The following is a 20,536-nucleotide window of genomic DNA, read 5'->3' as shown; positions in this document are numbered from 1 at the left end:
AAGTCCGAGCAGAGAACGGTCCGGTGCGCTGATCCGCACGGCCGCATTCTAGCTCCCCTATTATTTACCATCTGCATTAACGACACAGTTAAGATCGGCTCAACTTGCTACTTCATAATTTACGCTGTTGACGCTACCCTTGCTTTTCGCAGGCCTGCCTTTACTACAACTACAAGTCAAAGCGAATAAGATACTCAATTTGATAAACAACTGGACCATTTAAAATTCACTGATTCTTAACTCTCAATTAGGAAAGGCGTACTATTTCTTCCTCCCAACAAGAAAATAGATATTGTCTGTTATAGTGTAGAGATAACGACACAAGTACAAATCCTAGGCGTCATTTTCCACGAGAATATGTGGTGAAGCTCGCATACTAACCACATTCCTTCCATACTCGCTCGCACAATCGGCTTGTCGCAATTACGGTTTCTTTTGTCACAAAACATTGAAGTGCTACTCCATAACTCAATGTTTTTTTCCAGGCTGGGCTCCTGTTTTTTGATTTCGGGCACTACCATGCAAACTAATATTAACATTGATTTTAGTTTGGAGAAAAAGCAATACGTGTCATTAAATATGCAAACTTTAACACCCACACAAAACCAATCTTTAAAGAAATGAAGGTTCTACCGGTCACCGCAATGTACAGTTCAATACTTGCTTCACTCTACCGCCCCGGCATATCCAGAAATGGCACATACTGAAACGATCTTGCCTCATTTGCATTACGAACGAATGTATGCAACACGCGTAGCACTGACCGGTGGGCAGATCCTCGCACCCAAACAAATTATGGGCTACAAATGTTAAAATACTGTTTGCCAACCACTTTTAACTCGAAATGTATATCCTCATTGTGAAAGAAGATTGCATAATTAATTTATTTTGTCTCCCTCATGTTCTCCCGAATTTTCCTATTGTTCTGTGTTCATTCCTAAATAAAGTGTTCACCACTGCCGTTTCTGCCAAGTGTCAGTCAATAGGGTGTAGGTATCGTCAAGCCTCCAGATGGCTTTTTGCCTGCACCCGCAGCATTGCAATGTATGCGGTGATGTTGAAATAAATTTGATTTGATTTCAACTGTGTTATTTGGTGCTATCAATATTGAGTCTTGCTAGTTCTGGCCTATCTTGCCTGGACGTAATGAGATCTGCATTATTGTGTAAATAAAAAATCACAATTCGGATCGCTACGCGTATAAGTAAACATCTGCTTTTTCCGAACAAGCAAGAAACGACAACGAGGAAAAAAAGCCAGAAAAACCGACCATAACATACACATGCATACGAATCGTACATCACCAAGAGAAGCCTAAGCGGAAAGAACAACAGACTTCTTTCATCCAATCTAGAGACATTTGAATCTATAACTCAGCTTAGTGTTTTCTGCCGCTTTCGAAATCTTTTTGTCAATTTCCCTTCATAGTTTACAAATTTGTATTTTTCGAAGTGCACATCTGACGCGCTGTGATATATTGCACGATTATAATATTCTGTCTTCCGGTTAAATAAACACCTACTTTCTTTTGGACAAAGGTAATCAAAGATTTAATTTGGGAAGTGTCGTAGATCTTACAGTGTGTATTTCGAGTAATAATAAACAATTGTTCTCACTACAATAGTGCACTTAGCACTGAGTATGAATAATGAGTATTCGCCCTGTTTTGCATGCATTCGCACACTTCACTGTCTGCGCCTTCTTCAGCACTGTTAGAACGCTGCGTCGTACCAACCCGCCTAGACATCTGCTCTCACAAACGTGAGCTAATATAGTTCCTTACTGCAAAATCCTAAAAAATTACAGACAGAAAATTTCAAAAGCAAAAGAACGATATGATTTGTTTCGTGGGCATTAGGAGATGCCTCGTAGGAAGTTTGAATTGCAGAAACTTCCAGTGGAACATTTTTAATATAATCTTCAACGTCATTCGAGCCGTCACTCGGCATTTGCGTAGGTTGTCACTGAGCGTTGAAGAGAAAGAAGTGGTCTTCGAACGTAGGCCCGGTCGGCGGAGGAGGCCATCAAAGAACTGATCGGATACGATGGACCCGTGAGCCCAGTCCTCTCCGCCTCATGAGTCACGGCAGCTATCCCAGCAATGGCTCAACTGGCCTTTAAGCCGACGTTCACAAAGCGGTTACCCTGTCCTCGGTTCGGCGCTGACTTTCCCCTGAGGTGCCGACAGCACTGTTGCGGCGGATGGCGTTCAACATCATATCTCAGGTAACCGACTACCTGTATCTGAGTGGGTTCCGAGCCATCACGCTCAGCGCGGTGCGCACCATCGGCATCACGACGATCATCAACTGCAGCACCGACCTGCCCGATATGCCAAACAACGCCGACGACATCGAATTCTTCCGCGTGCCGGTGGACGACTCACCGTACTGCGACATGTCCGCGTACTTCGACCCCATGTCGGAGCACATCCACAACGTGCACATGCGCGGCGCCCGCGTGCTCGTGCACTGCAGGGCGGGCGCCTCGCGCTCGGCCACCCTCTGCCTCGCCTACCTCATGAAGTACCGCGGCATGCGGCTACGCGACGCGTTCCGCTACCTCAAGTCGCGGCGCCCCATCGTGCACCCGAACAACGGCTTTTTTCAGCAGCTCATCGACTACGAGGTCCTGCTTTTTGGCAACTCGAGCGTAGAGATGGTCGAGATCCCCAGCGAGATGCCCGCGTACGGCCTCATCCCGGACATCTACCTCGAGGAGTGCAAGGGCCTCGTCTGGTTGCACAGCTTCAGGGGCATCGGCGAGTAAACACTCCCAACACTTTCTCTTGGGACAGAATTTAAGCGTGCTGCTCTTCCGAACCGTCTACAACAGCGATATTATGATCTGGATGACATTTGCCTCCAGTACGACCAGAGTTGCCGCACAGTGCCATCCGATGGTGCAGCAAGTCTGAATGGGAACGTTGTGCAGCCTACGGCAACAGTGACTGCGGTATGGCACTGGAACTCACAGAAGCACCTCATGACTTGACGCCAAAAAAAATAAAATAATATTACTTGCATTCTTGAGCATATTTAGGTATTAATGTGCGCTTCTTTTCAAAAGTTTCTTAACTAATCCTGAACAAAATTTCTGGGGCAGATTGCCTTGACAGCCAAACAAAATCGCTAAATAACCCCCTCCTCGACGGTCTTTCACTCTTGAGTGTCTGTACTCCGCCTTGTGACGTAACCCCAAACGGGGCCCTTTTTTCATTCCACAGAGTGGGGTGATCAGCATTACATCACGGAGAAGTCGAACACCCGGCCAGGGGAATGCTTGTACCCAGTGTATAACCAAATAACGACTGTATAACTTCTTAATTATGTATAACCCGGCGGCTGTGCAGACCCCAGCCTCACATGGCACACAGCAGCGCCCGGCCAAAGTGCTTAATAATTCGAGGGGAAAACCAGTGCTTATCATCGACACTTCCATCAAGGGCTGTGCAGCATGCATGGCAAATAGGAGTGTCATCAGAAGACACGTAGACTGGTTCTCAAAGCTAACCTAGGCACACTCAGGCCTTTTTTCAACGTTCCCCAGTTAATATACTAATAGGGAAGAGCGTTTTCATTGTGCTAGCACAAGGTGCTTCGCTAGAGAAAAAGCTGTCCTGCCTGCAGACGAAGCCTGCACCTGCCATATGCCACTGTTTGCAGGTGGAGTGCTCTAGCACTTGGTGGGTCACTAGCCAAAGAGCCGTTATATGTCCTGGTGAAGCCTGTTGGCGTTCCAGTGAAGGAGCAACACCGGCTTTGCAGCAGCCGCAGCCACGTAGAAAGGCCGTGCACACAAGCTGCAGCTAAGTGGAACGGAATAAACCATGTCGCGCAAGCTGCTGCTTACACTGTAAAGCCGTAATAAGTAACTGATAGGAAGTGTCCGTGCATATTGCTCTAGTGCAGCTCTGTGACATTTAGTTTTAACAAAGTGAATCTGGGGGGGTGGGGGAGTTTAGTGCTGCGCGTGCTGTTTTTCTATGACATGCACATTGAAAAAGACGTGCAGAACGCAAGCTCGCAAAAGGGAGGGAAATAGCGCACATACACTGAATATTAAACAATCTTCTCATTTATTGTTGAATTTTACTGTAACTTGGGGGCTCGACGACAGAACGCTAGTAAGGTTCTGTATAAATTAATGCAATGAAAAGTTTTATTCCCATGTTTTCACACAAGGGAGAAGAGTTATACTTAAAAATAAAACCTTTCGACTTAATTGACTGTCTGGCTTTGTGTGATAACTTACAGTAAACTGTGTGGCATCACCAAGAAAAACTTTTTGAGTGTACAGATTCCAATCTTGCGGAGTCGGCTCGGCTCTTTCACCAGGGGTGACGGGGGTTGTTTGTTGCTTTAGAGGGGCTCTGAAAGAGACTGTCACTAAAGTTGCAGTATGACTGGTCTGGTAAAGCATGCCCTGGGCCTTCACAAATAATCTCCAGCCAGAATTTTTTAATGCTTTTGTTGGGTGCTTAGTTATCTGTAATCACTATTTGAAGTTCAGCTTCTTCGCGCGGTTTTTTCGTTCCTTTCGTCCCTTTTTGCGCGCTCAAAGGCCGGCACTACTCCGCCGGCCCCACACATTCGGCCTCACCGGCGGCTTCCGGAGCATGGAATTTACAGAAGGCGGAGCTTGCCGACACACACACCGACGCGGATGACTGGCCGCGACTATGGTAACTGCGTGACGTCTGAAAAAATATAACCAATAGCCATCTCTTAATAAACATACGCAGACACGCGACAGGGAGGATAGCGAAAGTTTGAAAAAGTCGCCAGAATGCGATCGCCAACTTTCGCGCCAACTTCTTTTAGAGAAAGTGTATTACTGGCTTTGGTATTCATGACAAAACATTTTATGATTGAGCGAGTCTATGTGGTCTCCACAGAAGATGTTTCATGCGCCCTTACAAGGTTAAAAGTAGGAAGTTGGGAGGAAAGTTCGGTGTTGTAAAGGGTGCGAGAGAGGTGAGGGAGTACGTCGACGGTATGTCTACCGCTAGAGATTCCGAATGCACCGCCGAGCGGCGCGAAGAGCTCTCGACAGGAAGCGCCTCTTCTTGCAGAAAGACAGAAACGTGGATTACCCACTGCGCGCTTTCCACTTTCGCCGCTGCATTCTTCCGAGCATGTGCAGAGCTCTCGCACTGCCTCGGCGGCTCGTCGGTGGGTTGGTGGAAGAGAGAAAGAAACAACGTTAATGAATCACCAATAATTGAACAGCTGGAGAAAAGCCCATCTCCCCCGTCGCCCCTAACCATCGGCCGGAATCCCTTGGAGCACACCAGCGGCAAGGGCTTGACTGATTATGCCTTGCTGGACGCTAGGATTTGGGCTGTAGAGCAAAGCCTCCCAGGGGTATAAAGTGCAAGAGCTATCGCACCTAGTCGGACATGTCCACACCATGTGGACCAAAGTTGCTGCCTCGTCGGAAAATTTGCACTGTGATCTGAAGAATTCATGGTGCCACTTTCCATATAGTATTGACTTGGGGAAAGCCCCCATCTGTAATTTTCTCCACACAACTTCCTTTTTCCTTTTGAGCTTTCTGACCCCTGGCGAAAAAATTTCTCGATTTATTCTCTAGTATGGGAACATGAACGTTTGAGTGCTTGGGGCGCACAGACACCTAAGCCCCCTCACGAACCCACTGCACTCAAAGGTTCATGTTTCTAGGGTCCAAGATGTCGGCAGCCGATCTGCGGTGCCCTTCTGCCGGACCGGGTTCTCCGAGTGTAGCAGGGTCTCCCAGTTCACCCAGCTGGTGACGTGCTCCAGGCCCCGCGGAAGAGCATGCGCCGGCCATTAAAATACAATATGGGCGAGGTTTGCGGTGGGGTGGTTGCAGAGGGCGCAAGAGGGGTTGGTGATTGTTTGGTGGTAGCGGGACATATTATAAGGGAATGGGAAGGATCGCGTCTGGAAGCGGTGCATAGGGTTTGGTGGTATTTATCAAGTCAGTGGTGTGGTGGCGGATCGAGCTGTACCGGTGTACCATACCTCGTGCTAAGCTGTCGACGGCCTTGTAGCCGGGGTTCTCCGAGTGCGCAGGCACCCACAGCAGCTCCACGTGGCGGCGCGGGTTTGCAGCGGGTGAGGTCAGTACGCAAATAGCAAAATATAGCAGGGACGTGAACTCACCCTAGCGTGAAACTTGTGGCGACACACTCTGCGCACATTTCCGCGCAGCCTACACCTTCTTATCATACGGCCCAGCGTAACACGGCCACACGCTGGACTGGGTTGCCGATAAGACACAGCGCCATCGCTGCGCCACCCGAGGCATGCGTCACCGACGGTGGCTACAAAAACAGGCTGCCCGGTTGGGAAGAGCGCTAGTCTACCTTCCGCTACCAAGACGAGCGTCCATGCCTAACCACCGCGTACTGAGATGTATGTTTGATTTGGAAAGCGTCTGTGCCATGGTTGAAAGTTGAAAATTTAAAGTTTATTAATGGATTAAAAAAAAAGGTTACAAACGTATACAGCGAGAGGTCCCATGGTACAAGACCGCGGGCGGGACCTCCCATGACAATAAATTTCAATAAGCAACAAGATAAGAAATACACAACAAATATTTAGCAACGCAGAGAATGAATACATAGTGAAAAATTAGTTATTGAAATAATTAAATATAAACAAAATAATGCAGGAGAATGTACAATAAAACACTCACAGATGTCGCGATACTTAGGATCAGTAGCCAAAAAAGAAAATCACATATTAAAAAGGAAAAGCTTTAATTTGAGTTTGAACAATGAAAGCGTATTAGTTTGTTTGATGTCCAAGTTCAAAGAATTCCAAAATGATATGGATGAAAAATTAAGGCATTGTTTCCCATAGTTCTGATCTTAGGTAGTAAAAAGTTATTACGCAGCGCAAAACGTGTGAAGATGTTGCTTATGAGCGTGCCGTGTGAAAATATGCTTAGCGGTATCTGATGATGCAGAATCTTAAAGAATAGGATACCAGTGGTATTTACTGTACACAGATTTTTGGCGTGTCGGTACCTGTTTCTTTCTGTTCAAATTGGTGACTGCTTCGCCCATTTATTTTCACCTGTTGTTTCGAGATTACCTTATGTACTTTCCGGGTCTAATTATTTTCTGGTGTACTAATAAATTCTCTTTGTGACCACCGCGTATTGCGATGTATGTTGGATTTGGAAAGAGGCCGTGCCATGTTATTTACTTTACATAGAATTTTGGCCTGTTCCGTACCTGTTTTTTTTTTGTCCGAATTGGTGACTGCTTTGACCATTTTTTTTTTGCTCCTGTCGTTTCGAGATTACCTTATGTACTATTCGTGTTTATATATTGTCTGATGGGAAAATAAATTCGCTACGTTAGCGTTGGTAAGCTAGTCCGCTGCCAACGGCAATCGAATAAACCCTTGTTACTTTTTATGTTAGGATTCGTCCTTCTACCGAATGGCATCCGACATCTCATGACCCGCACAACGGAGAATAACGCATCGCCGTTCTTCAACATCCAATGACTTCCCACATCTGGTGACCCGTCAAGCCGCAACTTCTCCCTCAGCTGCGTTCCTGGATAGCTTACTGGCAGGACCCAGCCCACGACCCGCCACTTCCGGCGTTCCGGCTTCAAGGCATCGGCGGGTGGTTCACTCAGCTCGAGGCTGCGATATACCGGAACGGCTTCACCATCCAGCCGTTCCAACATGCAGTCCTATGCGATATCGTCCCGCCCGACCTACTGCGCCGGATCGCCTGCCCTGCCTTGGGCAGCCGGCCGTACGATGAGCTAGGCGCTGCCATTCTGTCGGACTTCGGCGTCTCCTACTGCCCGCGGCCTCTCTACGATATTGCAGACCCACTGTCGCCGCCCACAGCAACTGGCCCAGCCTCGCTCTCGCCCACGCACCCTTCGTCGGAACCCTGCCCCCCTCGACAACCCCTGGACGCCTCCCCGCCACTCCTGCCTAGCATCTCTGGCCCGACCGTCCCTCTCCACGACACACGAGAGGTACATTCGGCCCAGTCCTCTGCTCCTTGCCCACCGCTGCCGCTATCGCCACAGCCTCCTGCCGACAAGGAATGCTCTGTGACCGTCTGCATCATCATCATCATCATCATCATCAGCCTTATTACACCCACTGCAGGGAAAAGGCCTCTCCCAAGTCTCTCCAATTAACCCTATCCTTTGCCAGCTGCATCCCCCCTTTGACTGCAAACTTCTTAATCTCATCCGCCCACCTAACCTTCTGCCGCCCCCTGCTACGCTTACTTTCTCTTGGAATCCACTCCGTTACCCTTAAGGACCAGCGGTTATCTTGCCTTCGCATTACATGCCCTGCCCAAGCCCATTTCTTTCTCTTGATTTCGACTAGGATGTCATTAACCCGTGTTTGTTCACTCACCCACTCTGCCAGCTTCCGATCTCTTAACGTTACAGCTATCATTTTTCTTTCCATGGCTCGCTGCATTGTCCTTAACTTAAGCTGAACTCTTCTCGTTAGCCTCCACGTTTCTGCCCCGTAGGTGAGTACCGGTAAGATTATGCTCTTGTACACTTTCCTCTTGAGAAAAATTGGTAAACTGCCACTCATGATCTGCGAGAATTTGCCATATGCGCTCCACCCCATTCTTATCCTTCTAGTTATCTCCCTCTCATGATCCGGATCAGCTGTCACTACCTGCCCTAAGTAGACGTATTCCGTCACAATTTCTAGGCTCTCGCTGCCAATTGTGAACTGTTGTTCCCTTGCTAGGCTGTTGGACATTACCTTGGTTTTCTGCATGTTAATTTTTAGACCCATCGATCTGCTCTGCCTGTCTAACTCATTGATCATGATTTGCAGTTCACCTCCTGAGTGACTCAGCAAGGCAATGTCATCAGCAAATCGCAGATTATTTAGGTATTCTCCATTTATTCTTATTCCCAACTGTTATCAATTCAGGCCTCGCAATACCTCCTGTAAACATGCGGTGAACAGCATTGGCGAGATAGTGTCTCCTTGCCTGACGCCCTTCCTTATTGGAAATTTATTGCTGACTTTACGGAGGACTATAGTAGCTGTGCAGTTGCTATATATATCTTCCAGTATTTTGACATAAGGCTCTTCTACCCCCTGATTACGCAATGCCTGTATGACTGCTGAGGTTTCCACTGAGTCGAATGCTTTCTCGTAGTCAATGAAAGCATATATAGAGGTTGGTTATATTCTGCGCATTTCTCTATCACCTGATTGATAGTGTGAATATGATCTATTGTAGAATATTCTTTACGAAAGCCTGCCTGATCATTTGGTTGATTAAAGTCTAACGTTGTTCTGACTCTATTAGCGATGACCTTAGTAAATACTTTGTAGGCAACGGATAGTAAGCTGATCGGCCTGTAATTTTTCAAGTCCTTGGCGTCTCCCTTCTTATGAATTATGATAATGTTTGCATTCTTCCAAGCTTCTGGTACAGTCGAGGTCATAAGGCATTGCGTATACAGGGTGGCTAGTTTTTCTAGCACGATGTCCCCTCCATCCTTCAACAGATCTGCTGTTACCTGATCCTCCCCAGCTGCTTTTCCCCTTTTCATTGCTTCTAAGGCTTTCTTTACTTCATCTTTCGTTACTGGCGGGATGACGCATTGCTGTGCACTGCTTTCTCATTAACGCTCTGATTACATTGGCTACTGTACAGATCTGTGTAGAACTCTTCGGCTACGTTAACTATCTTATCCATATTGCTAATGACATTGCCCTGCTTGTCTCTTAAAGCATACATTTGGTTTTTACCTATGCCTGCGTGACCGTCTGCGTGTCGAGTTTTTCGGCACCTCCGTCTGGCTCGCCACAACTGGCCTCTTCAGCGCGGTCGCAGCCGCGGCAGGCTGACTGCCACAAGCTCTAGGCCAAGCACCAGCCTGCTAGCCACAGCCCCAGCCTCTCCGACGGTCTCCAACGCACCAAACGTCCCACAAAGCAGGATGAGAAGGCGAAACCTGGGACAGTGGCACAAAGCATGGTTATAGTCACCCGCCTTATTCTGCAGAACAACGGCGCTTAACCGGTGCCCCTGCCTGTCCTCCCGCCGCCCCTTGGCATCCCGACGGCCCCTGCTTTCCTGACGCCTCCGGCCCTCCAGGTGGGTTCGGCGCTCCCGCCAACCCGGCCAAGCCTTCAGCCTCGGCTCTACCGGTACCGCCAGCCCTGCCGGCGTCTCCTGCCCTCCAGGTGTCCTCGGCTCTCCCAGTGCCTACGGCCCTCTCGGCGGCCTCGGCTCTCCTGACAGCCCCGGCACTCCTGTCGCTCCCGCGTCTCCCGGCGGCCCCGGCCCTCCCAGCGATCCAGACCCTCGCGGCAGCTTCGCCACTCCTGGCGCCTCCGATTGTCGCTACCTAGCCTGCATCCTACTACGTGCACGGCTCGGCGCCAGTGGCCAGGGCGCCGCTCGTGCGGCCGCTTGTCACTTTCGAGCCAATCGCTCCAAGGCTGGCATTGAGCGTGTCCCAGCAGCCCCATGCCGTCCACCACAGCCAAAACTCTGCCTGGGATCTCGCTGCGCCTGCCATAGCCGCCCGTCTGGGTGCCGGGCCGCTCGGCCCGACATCAGTTGCGCTTATCTCGCGACCCGCAACACACCTCGCTCCCTTTGCTGCCCCACCCCTCAGGCGCCGGCCATGAGCTGCAGCACCTCAACCACCGGCACTGGGTCCACTTCGCAGGCTGACCCATCTTCCTCACCTGCCACTCCACGTCCCTCGATGCCCTCTGAAACCTCGGCCGAAGCCCCACAGCCAGAGTAGCCCGCCTGAGCCGCGTCTTCGGACCCCGGACGGCCCGTACGACTCTTGAGAGATCCGACTGATCGAGTGTTTCCACCGACAGTTCTAAGCAACCATCATGTGCCACCAGCACTCAGCCTGGCTCGAAGCCATCCCAGCTGTCGCCCTAGGTCTTCGCGCCACCTTAAAGCCGAACATTGAGGCTGCAGCTAAAGGCGTTCGTCCACTACCTCCGACATCACAGCCTGCTTCTGTCACTCGACGCTATGGACGTCGGGTACGCTGCACAAATTTTTACAAGCCCTGAGGGCTCTCCACATCCCGGGGGAGAGGGGGAAGATGTCGCGGCACACTCTGCGCACATTCCCGCGCAGCCTCCACCTTGTTATCATCCGGTCCAGCGTAACACTGCCACACGCTGGACTGCGTTGCCGATAAGACACAGCGCCATACAAAAACAGGCTGCCCGGCTGGGAAGAGCGCTAGTGTACCTTCCGCTACCAAGACGAGCGTAGCGTCGATATGCTCCTCCGCTGCCCTCGGCAATCGAATAAACCCTTGTTGCGTTTTTATGTTAGGATTCGTCCTTCTACCGAATGGCATCCCACAAACTTAGTTCAGTTTTCGAATATGTGAGAATATAATGGGCTTCCGTGTGAGCAATCACAAGGGCGATGAATGCCTCCTCAGTCACTTCTGAAGAGGAAACCGAGAGGAGAGGGACAGTAGCAAAGAATTTAAGGGTATGGCCCACTATTGCTGCCGCCGCTTTCTCATCCCAGCTTGCGGCGCCCACCCACACGGCATATTCCATTTGTGAAGAGCCATTGCCCTGGCTAAGCGGCGTGGCCTGCGGTGTTGCGGATTGGGGTTTCTCGGAAAGGGTTTGTCGAGGGGGTAGGAGTGGATAGGGCGTGGGATGAACAGGAGTGTGGGGTCGTTAGCCAGGATGTGAATGTCGACAGAGGGGTGAGGATGTGGCGTCCTGTGGTAGCCTGTGTTAATAGAATATACGCCACCTGTGTATGGGCCTCGGGAATGATGGAGCCCTGAGGGGTTCCGACTCCTATCAGTTAGTAAGGAGGTTACGTATGTGGGCCAAAGCGGAGCTCAGCCATGCGGCAGGTAAGAAAAGCATCGATATAGGTGTATGTGCGTACACCTACATGAAATGAGAAGAGGGCCGTCATGATTGCCTGATGGTGAACGCGATGAAAGGCTTTAGTTGAAGGCCTGAAATGGCGGGATCAAAGATATAGTTTGTGAGCTACAGCATGGCATCATGCGCAGATAAATGCGGATAGAAGGCAACCTTACTGTAGGGGCAGACGTTATTGTCCGTCATGTGTTTAGGGAGTCTCGCCGGTACGACGTATTCGAAAAGGTTCCCGAGGCACGAAGCGAGACAGGTTGGGCGAAGGCTGCCTGGCGCGAATGGTTTGTTTGGTTTGGGGATAAATAAAACCTTGGTGTGACGCCAAGTCATGGGCACGGTGCCCTGCGCCCAGCAAAATTTTGTTCAAGTAGCCCATAATCTTGGCGATCGATTGATCATCAAGGTTGCGGGGAATACAGTTTCAGACGTGCCGTAATCTCTGCATCGAGGGTTGAGTTTTGTTGCCTATATGTAGAGAGGACCTATGAGCTTTTCGTCCGTTGCTTACAAGGTATTTACTAAGGTAATCGCTAATAGAGTGAGGGCAACGTTAGACTTTAATCAACCAAGTGATCAGGCACGCTTTCGTTAACAAGATTCCACAATGTGACGAAAGTAGTAGGCGCCAACCAAAAGAAAGGGTGTTATTGGTCGGCGCCTTCTACTTTCTTCATGTACAATCCCAACCAGACGGGTTTCCGTCAGGCTCTAGACTTAAAGCATTCCACAATAGATCATATTCGCACTCTCAATCAGAAGATAGAGGAATGCGCAGAATATAAGCAACCTTTATATACAGCCTTCATTGATTATGAAAAAGCATTCGACTCAGGGAAAACCTCAGCAGTCATACAGGCATTGCCGAATCAGGGTGTAGATGAGCCCTATATCAAAATGCTGGAAGATGTATATAGGAACTATACAGCTACCATAGTCCTCCATTGTTGTGAGCCACTGCTAAATAATATCAGAATTCTGGGCAGGAGTAATGTCAAAGTTTCCCGTGAACTTCTAGAGGCATACCACATCAAGGCAAGAGGTGATAACTGTGTGAGCGACACCTCCGTTTCATTGTACAACGGTGGAAAAAATTTTTTGGAGTGGTTTTGATGGATTGTCGCGCAGGGTTGATTTGCCTTCTTTTCCTCTCCTTCCCCTCTTCGTAGGCACGTGTGCACACTGCCTACAAAAGCGGCACTGAATCTAATAAACACCAGTTGATAGTTTGCGCTCTTTCAGTCTCCCTCGTGCTTTTTCCTGTGTGTCTTTTGTGCGAAATTCGTACTTACAACAGTGTGCACCAACTCGCCCAACAAGAAGTTTTTCTTAACTCCTCCATAAAGTCAGCAATAAAATTCCAATAAGTAAGGGCGTCTGGCAAGGAGTCACGATCTCGCGAATGCTATTCACCGCACGTTTACATGAGGTATTCCGAGGCCTGCATTGGGAACACTAGGGGATAAGAGTTAATGGAGAATACCTAAATAATCTGCGATTCGCTGATGACATTGCCTTGCTGAGTCACTCAAGAGATGAACTGCAAATCATGATCAGTGACTTAGACAGACAGAGCAGTACCGTGGGCCTAAAAATTAACATGCAGAAAACCACAGTAATGTTCAACAGTCTAGCAAGGGAACAGCAGTTCACAATTGGCAACGAGGTACTGGAAGTGGTAACGGAATACGTCTACTTAGGGCAGGTAGTGACTGCTGAGGCAGATCATGAGAGGGAAATAACTTGAAGGATAAGAATGGGGTGAAGAGCATATGGCCGTTTCTCTCAGATCATGAATAGCAGGTTACCAATATCCCTCAAGAGAAAAGTGTGCAACCGCGGTATCTTGACGGTACCTACGGGACAGAAACGTGGAGGCTAACGAAAAGCGTTCTGTTTAGCTTAAGCGCAGCGAGCCATGGAAAGGAAAAATGATAGGCGTAACGTTAAGAGCCCGGAAGCGGGCAGAGTGGTGAGGGAACAAACGCGTGTTAATGGCATGCTAGTCGAAATCAACAGGAAGAGATGGGCTTGAGCAGGGCATGTACTGCGAAGGCAAGATAACCGCTGGTCCTTAAGGGTAACGGAGTGGATTGCAAGAGAAGGCAAGCATAGCAGGGTGCGGCAGAAGGCTAGGTGGACGGTTGAGATTAGGAAGTTTGCAGGCATAAGGTGGGCGCAGCTGACAAAATACACGAATAATTGAGAGACTTGGGAGAGGCATTTGCCCTGCACTGGGTATAGTCATCCTGATGATGATGTTGATGATTTAGAGAGGAAGGAAGTTGTATGCGCTAGACGATGTATGTGTTTGCTTGAGGTGGTCCATGAGGGCGTCTGGGGACAACGGTTTTGCGTATGAGTCGCGTCACGTGAAGCTGTTTAGCTCTTTTGGACTGCGTGGAGTCGATGAGATTTCGGAAGAGTTACCAGCGTACTTAGTAGACAGGGTACAGGCCATGCTGTCGCAGACTTGTCCCCAGATGTAGCGGCAGAGCTCCTCAGCATGTTGGTTGATCTGTGTCGGCAGCGCAGCTTGCCGCTTTTTCAGACTAGTGCCAAATTTGTAATTTGTTCTTTTTGCAGCGCTCTAGGTCGCTGTGTTACGCCACCCAGAGGTGGACAATTCGAGAGTCTAATGTGGGGGTGTCATGTGTTATTTCTATGTGTTGGGTGTATGGGCGACATCAATCACGATTGAACTTACCCATTGGTGGATGTCTGTGATGGCGGCAGCTGGGGTGTCCATCCGCAGTTTGCGAATGGCATCCCACTTTGTATGTTTGTGTGTAAGGTATTCATTGCTGGGTTGTATAAACGGCACAGCGATTTAGGGGTCTCTGTCTACTGTATAATTCGCCCTTTTACAGGTGATGCCGATGAGGTGGCGGCTGAGCGTCAGGTCTGCACTGGTTCCCATGCAAATGCTGTTCTCAATTCTTGAGAGAGCGTGGAAGTTATTGTCCACAGTGAGTCAGAGGTCCCACACGAAGAAGCAGGGACGTTGCCTTCGGCTCGAGGTGGCTTTCGCAAGCGTGGTTTTCGTCAACACCATTCCTGCGAAACTCAAGTGCTCACTTCCCGCAACAAGTTGTTTCAAATTCTCGATTTTTCACCATTCGTGGTGTACATTTTGATCGATTTTGCGAATGCATTTGATAGCGTGTTACATGAGCTAATTCTTTCCATGCTTAGCAAACTTTATTTTTCAGAATAATCTTATGAAATGGATTGAGTGCTTTTTGCAGGATTATGCCCAGTACGTTAGAAATAATGACTTCCGTACTTGCGTGTCCTGTAACATCCGGCGTTCCTCAAGGCTCCGTACTAGGTCCTCTGCTTTTCGTAATTTATAGTAACGACCTCTCTGTTTCCATTGACTCGCAAATTAGGCTTTACGCTGATGACTGTGTATTTACAGACAAATATGTAACCCTTCTGGTACAGTGACTCTTGAATCTGATCTTGATAACACCTCTACTTGGTGTCACATGTCGTCTATGAAGCTAAATATTGGCAAATGCAAAGCAATAAGAATAACGCGTGCCCTTAACCAGTCTTCATGCAATTATTTCCTAAATAACACTCATTTAACTTCTGTCTATGGTTATACGTATTTTGCCGTCCATATTTCTGTAAACCAAGCATAGGAACACCAAATTGAATATAGCACTAAAAATGCTAATCAAACGCTCAGTTTTCTTCGCCATAATTTTAACCTCGTTCCTATGTGCCTACAATTACTTCTATATACGTCTCTTGGCCACCCGAAACTGGGTATGCCTGTTCTCTCTGGTATCCCTACACCAACTCACTCATACAAGCCCTAGAATCCATTCAAATCGCTCTGCTTGCTTTATACTTTCTAATTACTCACGTAAAGCAAGTTTAACGCTTGTCAAAAACGCATTGAATCTTTCTGATCTTTCTCTCGCGCCGCCGTATTTCTCGTTTACGCCTCTTCAGAAAATATATTTCGCCAGTGAATACCTAAAGCAATGGCTTTTTCTTGCCCCTACATAATTTTCGTCCCGAATCGACCACCGCTTCAAAGTTGGCGTCCCATTATGCAGGACTCACGTTTATTTTGATTTATTTGTTCCCAAGACTAGCACGGATTGAAGCAACCTCCCCGCCTCCGTCGTGTCCATCACGGCACCCGATGCCTTCAAGTCTACTGTGTATAATCATCTTTATTAATATGCCTATTACGCATGCATTTTTGTTAGCCACTCACTCCTCTCTGTAATGCCTAACAGCCCTGAGAGTAAATAAATAAACTAAATGAAACAATACACGAAAGAAGGCCAATTATTTCCAACTTCTGGATGCGTTCGCACTGATGAGCTATACCTAGAACTCTGATAAACTTTCAGAAAAATGGCACTGACCTTCCTCTCTGAATAGACCGGTAGAAGTGCCAGATTATCAATGAGAGATATGAGCTTTGTTGGAAAGCCGATATTATGCAGTTGTCATCGAGAAAATCATGTAATTCGCTATAATACGCTCAGAAGTCTGGGGCTAGGAGAGGTTAGCGATATGGACAATTATTATTAAGCTATGTAGCATGTCTTTTCTTGTGGATAACCACAGCAATCGCTACCCTTCAACTGTCAACCGCATCTAACTGCCAGCCAGAAGAGAATTTACGAAAAATATATGGGGGCACCTGAACAAATCCAATGATGTGTAAATGCGTGTTACGCAGAATTTTATGTAATGCTGTGTAATGTAGCATAGCTCACAACTCTCCGTCACTGCCACGTGCTTGAAAACATCATTTTGGTGTCCACTGACACAGGGAGCCGCTTATGCGCCTTTCCTTTCCTCAGAATCAACGGAGTCGACATTTTCGACGCCAATGAACGCCGGCGGCCTATTGCTCCTAGAGTAGTGATGACATCACTTGCGAGCCGCGTTTATGCAACCAGTGCCTGCCACGGGTTTCTTATGGCGTAAGAGTGTTTACACAATGATCCAACTAATGCTCTCGCATTAAAATGATGACAAGGTAGGAAAAATTCAGCATTTCAATGTAGAACAGCACATGACATTTCGCTGGGGCCAAGCGCCGATTTTCTTGTTGTTCATTTCTCTATGGTGACTGACTTCCAAGGCGCATTCGTTGTTTTTCTTTGCATTTTTTCTCGTTGATGGCTTGAACGCGCTTTCTTTGTCTTCTGTATTTTTTATGGTGTGTGTGGCTGGAAATAAATAATGGCTGGCTGCTTTGTATAAAGCTGGAAGTGGACACTTCATGCTTTTGGTCTACAAGACCCTGACGGTTTTAGCTGTTGCAAGTGTCTTTGTAACTGCCGGCTTTGTTTTCCATGAGGACAACAGCCTCGCCGAACATTGTTCGTGGACGGAACAAAATTTCATGAACTTTATTTTTATATATTTATATATTTTTTCAGCAAAACCCTAAAGGCTCTCCTTCGAGGGTATTCAATGGGGGGGGGGGGGGGGGGGGGGGGGCGGGGGGCAGTCAGTGTAAAAACATGTACAAGGAGCATCATTAACAAGCAAAGGAACAATATACAGGTTAGGTATAACGGGGAAAAATATTTAAGCCCCAGAGAGTAAATATAGAGGCAGGCGATAAAAAACAATTTAATACAAATTACATGTTTCAAGAAAACGTCTAGCCATAACAGAAACAAAAAATACTACATTGTACATATTAGGCACGAAAGGAACATAGGTAATCGCAAAAGTACAGCAACTGGGGAAAAAACCTTCAAAAATCTCGAACATTTCAAACATTTCAAATGCCAACGTCGCTGCGGATGAGAGCAAGAACTGTGGAGGCGTTAGATTCAATAGCTATGTGCGCTGGTAAATTGTTCCACTCTATGACAGTGCGTGGTGTGAATCACTTCGCAAAGGCAGATGAAGGGACACGCGATGCGTTTAACTTTGTGTGTTTAACATGATATCCCATAATTTTTTATATCGGCGTTTGATATGGGCACTGGCGAACAGATGAAGAGAGTTCGTTGGTTAAAATTTCATGCTTGACACTAAATGTTGCTCAAACGTTTTACAAAGTTGAGAAACAGTCTCAGAAGCAGGTATCATGATAGTTCTTGGCTATGCACGGGTTGCATTCAATGCACGAACACATTTCTGCACGATAGAAAATTAAGAAATGAAGAATACTGGTAGTTGGACACCAGTTTCACAGGTTAAAACGAGATCTTGAGCAAAAATGTTTTTTTTTCCTTCAGACAGAACAGCGACTGGGATAGCTGGGAAATTTCATGGCAAACAACAAGTGTTTGGGACTACGAGGGGTACGCAAGAGATATAATATTAAAGGTGATCAATGCACCTAAATAAATCGGCACGAAAACAACCTTTCTGTCTCCCACAAATGTTCTGCAGCTGTGCTTCGACACTGCGGGCGGAAATGAGGCTTTTGACAGAATTCACTTCCTTATTGCGCACATGGAGTAAACAAACACATACTGTCAGGACTGGCACGAGGACCTACGTTTAAATCACTCTGTTTTGCCAAATACATGCATTTGGCTTGAGTGAATGGAAACATTAATATACCGTATATACTGTTCTTTACAGATGGCATTATGAAGTGTGCAGAAGTGAGACAACAGTTTACCTGATTTACAAGGAGTTCTTGACTGCAGTTCAATGAGTGAACACAACAAGCTATTAGTCCAAATCTTTACTGCATTCGCTTTAGGAGATGCCCGTTCCTGGACTGCGCGTCGTTGTCGTCAGCATCGGCGTTGTCGACGTAGTGGGCCTAGTCTGCGCAACCCCATTCCTGCGCTCTCGCCCGTGGCAGCTGGCGCTTCACTTTGCTGCTGCCTTCCACGGCGAGAGCTTAGGAATGGACGACCCGAAGCTGCCACGGGAAGATCCCGCTATTAGAGCAACACGCCAGCGGTGGTAGGTTAAGTATGAGCGGTTGTGCTCAGATTACAGGCTATCGTAATCGTCTGTCAGTTTCTTACGGTTCACTCTTTCTGTGCGTTTTCACGCACAATCAGGACTTCAAACTAGAACACTTATTTCAGACATACGGTATGTTTGTTAAGCTACGTGAAGGATTAGCCTGGTGTGGCAGCATTTTTGCGTCATGGTGTCTTTGATATCTCTGAACGTTAAATACCTGGAACTTTTCTACATTATTTCCCGACCTAGAAGGAGGCTCGCAATTTTGCTGTAATTTATTATATATGCTGTCGCCACAAAAGTACATAAATAAATGAATTGTGATCTCAGTGCGCCGCACGTATCTGAGATCGTCTGTTCAGGTGCTTCCAGCTGTGCTTTATCCTCTCTTTATCCGTTCACAATTTTCTCCAGCGAAGCGTGGCCTTCGTAATCATCTTCAAATCAACTTCCTTGTTTACTCCCTTATCTCCAGTAATGTGCTCATGATGCATTAAAATATTCCCGAAAGGCGTGCGTTAGCACTTTTATCCCATTCATTACTTGAAGTGGGCATTTACAACACCTCAAAACCGCCTCCATCGTGCAGTAATAGCAGTTACACATATTCTTTAAAACCTGCCGTGTCATGTGACTCTCCCTAAGACAATTTTTACCTCAACTCCATGCAGTGGCATGTAAAGCCTTTGTCAAAGTAATCAGCCAAAGTGGTCTGTTAATTGACCGTCTTATGGCACATCTTAAGTCCTAAGTCTGTGCCAGGGACCTTTTGGTCTTTAGGGGTGAAGGGCTGCGCTATGCGGCTGAGGAGGAGACCCCGTTGCTTGGTTACTTTTGGCAAAAGCGGTACGTACGTTCGCGCTCAATACAACCTCTAATGCCCCGATGACCACCAATGTCCTCATTTCGCTGCGTAGAATTTTAATGCGCTGTTACAAAAAGCGCGTAAAGTAGTACGACTTCGTAGAGTTTAGGACAGGTTAACTATCATGACTTTGTTAATAAATTTACTGTCCTGCTCGAAAAAGCAGACAAATGCTTCTGTGGCAGCAACGCAAGAAGCGACTTTTATTCCGGAATGCAGCATACCTTTATAGGGAACGCTGCATGCTGGTGAAACAAACGTCCCCTATTGCACAATCTTATTAGACCACCTGGCCTATCTATTTATCATCATCATCAGCCTGACTGCGCTCACTGCAGGGCAAAGGCCTCCCCCATGTCTCTCCAATTAACCCTGTTCTTTGCCAGCTGCGCCCACCCTATTCCTGCAAATTTCTCATTCTTATCCACCCACCTAACCTTCTGCCCCCCCCCCCCCCCCCTGCTACACTAGCATTTTCTTGGAATCCACTCCGTTACCCTCAAGGACCAGCGGTTATCTTGCCTTCGCATTACATGCCCTGCCCAAGCCAACTTCTTCCTCCTGATTTCAACTAGGATGTCATTAACCCGGGTTTGTTCCCTTAACCGCTGTGCCCGCTTCCGGTCTCTTAATACTGCACCGATCATGTTTCCTTCCTTAGCTTGCCGCGCTGCCCGTACCTTAAGCTGAGCTCTTTTTGTTAGCCTCCACGGTTCTGCCTTGTAGGTCAGTACCGGTGAGATACAACTGTTGTATACTTTTCTCTTGAGGGATTTGGTAAACTGCCGATACATTACAATTGATAGCATAGCTTGCGTGTTGTTGATCACACTGAGCGTGATAG

General features: G+C 47.7%; 1 protein-coding gene and 1 pseudogene across 1 annotated transcript in view; both read left to right on the top strand.

Annotated features, from left to right (window-relative positions):
* Positions 1-20,536, top strand: part of LOC144122895 (uncharacterized) — a 281,124-nt gene that overhangs the window by 252,336 nt on the left and 8,252 nt on the right. The window lies entirely within an intron of this gene.
* On the top strand, positions 1,985-3,025 carry LOC144122894 (dual specificity protein phosphatase 18-like; annotated as a pseudogene).

Source organism: Amblyomma americanum, chromosome 3 (genome assembly GCF_052857255.1).
Source record: "Amblyomma americanum isolate KBUSLIRL-KWMA chromosome 3, ASM5285725v1, whole genome shotgun sequence".
In the NCBI taxonomy this organism is placed as follows: Eukaryota; Metazoa; Arthropoda; class Arachnida; order Ixodida; family Ixodidae; genus Amblyomma; species Amblyomma americanum.
Note: the sequence above shows the minus strand (reverse complement) of the source record. Positions and strands in the feature narration are given on the sequence as shown.